At 30.0% G+C, this 3,578-nt stretch overlaps 1 pseudogene; it reads left to right on the top strand.

Moving 5' to 3' along the window:
• The first annotated feature begins 2,676 nt into the window (after positions 1 to 2,676).
• On the top strand, positions 2,677 to 2,794 carry LOC112475876 (annotated as a pseudogene).
• The last annotated feature ends 784 nt before the right edge of the window (positions 2,795 to 3,578 follow it).

Genomic DNA, 3,578 nt, shown 5'->3' with positions numbered 1-3,578 from the left:
TATTTAATTCCATGATGATATTTTTTTTCTTTAGTAAATTTGTAATTAACGGTATATTGTCTGTCACATATATCTTAATTTTGGGATCACATCTACTATTTTTTTAAGTCTTACTAATTTAGGAAACACAATATTATTTAATTTATTTTTTCATATATTTATAGTGAATTCCACAAAGAGCCATTTCATTGGTTCATTGGTAGATTTGGGGAGTTAATTGAGCATAGAAGTTATTGAGAATTTAGGGCTTTTTCTTAGTACATTATATATAATTTCTTTAGGTTATTATAATAATGTCACTTTATAGCTGTGCTAATACTTTTTAAATGCCATGATGAAATACTATAACTCCTCTTTTTAAGAATTCCTTAATGTTATTTAAACATCTGATACTACACTGATGAACATGTCCTTCAAATTTAAAGTAGAAAATGTGTATTAAAGTGAACGTGAATTTTTTTAAAGAAATACAACTTCCAATAGTAAAGACTGGCTTTTAGCCTCTTGTATAATCTTTTTGCAAATATAGCTTTGTTAAAATTTAAATGAGTAATATATTTCCTTTGGTGGAAACGTTATAAATGGTATTTCCTTGAGAAACATGGCCCCAGTATTTCAAATTGTGACTGATGTTCAAATGTTATCTCAGAAAGATAACATTTGCATGCTATACTTATGTTATTATTTTATTTCCAGAAGTAGGAATAGAGAGTAAAACTACAGGAGGCTTTCATATTTATATGATTCTACAAAAAATTTAATATGCCAGACAGAATGCAACCAAAAAAATGAATATGCAAATCAAAATGTAAGACTTTCACAGATACATTATTTATAATTTCGTAAAACTTTGATAAAGAAGAGCTACATAAGTTTGAAAATTTGCAATTAATTTTCTGAAAAGAGGTGATTTTTGTTTAGATTGTTCAACAGAATTGCCTATACCTTTCTATTTATAACATATTATTATCAAGGTCTACTATAACTGTTGGCCTACTTCACTATATTGCCCACCAGAAGTGAGTGATTATAACTAATGAGCTCCAAAAATATGTTAACTAGTTGAACTAGCTTCAGTAATGCTGCAATAAAAATATTACTCATAGTATTGCAGCTCAAGGACATTTATTAAGTTTCTTTACAATGAGCCTGATGTTGATTCTTTTAAGGATCTGATTCTACATATTTCACTAAATATAAAAATTCTGGATCAAAAATTCTTATACTGTGTCCTCTAGATTAGATTAAATGAATAAGTTGGAAGTCATTCAAGAGATATGATTCATTAGTCACAATTTTTTGTGTGAGTGTCAAAAAATTGGCTCTAAATTCAAGACTATTTATGGATTTTTATAAAGAAAGAATATATGGATTCTGCCCTAAGAGAAAATACTTTCAAATTAGTATATCCACATTGGTTTAGTTTGATCTTAAAATGCAACGTTTTTTTTTTATGTGTGAATAAATGGATTCAAGCATACAGTGCACAGATCCTACACCTTTGGATTTTGAAATGTTAATATTTGTACGTGACATCTGAAAGGAAAAAAAATGTCCTGGTCAAAAAGATAGAATAAGCTTCCCAAATTACAAAATAAATATTTTTATTTAATCCAGAAAGAAAGAAAAATGCATTTACTAACCAAATACCATGGTTTATGTCTCCGTATTTGCAGTATCCCAGCCCCTATACCCAGATTCGATCTCAATTTGCTATGTAACCCTTTCCTCATGGCAAAACTTTTTTCTTTTTTCTACTGCTTTCAAATAGACATATTTTTGTTAGGATCTTGGAATGCCCGAAGGCATTTTTAAAGTTTTATCACCATGAAAACAATATTTCTGTGATTGAGATATTTTGATCTTGGCTGAAATCTAATTTTAAATTGTACTAAATGCTTGGAATCTGACCTCATTTTTCTGCATTGATAGATGATACAATAGATGATAGCTAGCTAGAGCTAGAGAGATAGATAGATGATAGATAGATAGTCTATTGAAAAGGTTTTTAATTGAATGACATGTTATTTGTTTTGAAATCAATATGTAAAGATAAACTTGAATTTTTTAAAAGCAGACACTGTTCCATCTTGCTTATTGCTCTTTCTTGAATACTTAGTAAAGTGCCTGACACTTCATAGACAATAATTACATGTTAGATTCAGTAATAATATTTTGAATGAGATTTTTCTTCCCCCTTAGAGTTACTGCATGTATCAAAAGACAATAACATAAAAATAAGTAAAGCACATATAAAAATGGTTTGAAAATCATTCGACGTATCTAATACTTAACATATGAATGTGTACAGATTATTTCCATTAATCTCTAGTCAGAATGATGGTAAATATTATCCGTCTCTTAACACAAAATATCTTAAAGGAAAGAAAAAGACAAGGTTCGTCAAAGGATCTTTGAATCTGTTTTAACACCTTATTCTCTCATTAGTAAGTGAGATGAGTAAAACCTTTGAGAGGTGTTCATTTTTATAATTAATTACAGTCATTTTACCTTACCTTTTTTATTTTACTTAGCCATTTTACCAAGTCATACATTTCCACCTCTTAGATATAAGATTGGAAACATTAAAAGAAAAATATATAAAGTTTATTAACAGGAAGTAAACTACATTTGGGTAACATCATATTTATGAAATACAAAAAAAGCAAAGACCCAGTCTATGGCCATGTGCCCTGAACAAGCCTCATCCCGTCTGATCTCGGAAGCTAAGCAGGGTCGGGCCTGGTTAGTACTGGGATGGGAGACCACCTAGGAAGACGAGGTGTTGTAGGCATAAAAAATTAAAAAATAATAATAAGGGATTATAAGTCGACAAGGTCCTTGCAATCTGTGAGGTCAACCAAGGCTTGCCTCACCTAAAAATAATAATAATAATAATAATAATAAAGCAAAGACTCAAAGTGGTGCGAAGTGAAGAAGTCACTGTTAAGGCCATGTACAACATTGCTACAAACTGCTAATGTTGGAAATTTAATGAAAAATATAGGGAAGAAAGATTGGACATTTCTGAGTTAGAAAGACATGTGTTCAGATTGCAATAACTAAATTAATTTAGACCAAAGCATTTAGTCTGTCATGAACAGACCAGAGATAAGAGATTGAAAATGCCTCTGGTAAGGATTCTGTTCATTTGCACCTACCAAATTTACCCAGGAGTATAACTTTAAATTTTGTACATTTTGACAAAATGCTTGTTACTTTGAATCACATTTTTCTAACGGCACCTTTATATAAAACATCTTATTCTCAAACATTTTTTAGCATGCGATTACACTTGATTATCATATTTTAAAAATCAGAAGCTGAAATAGGTTTATTAGTAAAATAGCAAATTGTAGAATAGCATTGTAGAATAGTAAAATAGCATTGAAGAATTATCTAATTCAATAACCTGAGGAAAGTAGAAAGAAAATAGAAACTCCTTTATTTTCACTCCCATCACATGTTCTTTCACTGTTGCATGACCAGTGCAACAGATGCGCCCCTAATTCCCCCATTTAATCAGAGATCCTAGAAAACACATTCTGAAAATATAAAACCGAGCATCGTAGGCCTCT

Source organism: Pteropus alecto, unplaced genomic scaffold (assembly GCF_000325575.1).
Source record: "Pteropus alecto unplaced genomic scaffold, ASM32557v1 scaffold152, whole genome shotgun sequence".
Lineage (NCBI taxonomy): Eukaryota > Metazoa > Chordata > Mammalia > Chiroptera > Pteropodidae > Pteropus > Pteropus alecto.
This window is presented reverse-complemented; position numbering and strand designations above follow the sequence as displayed.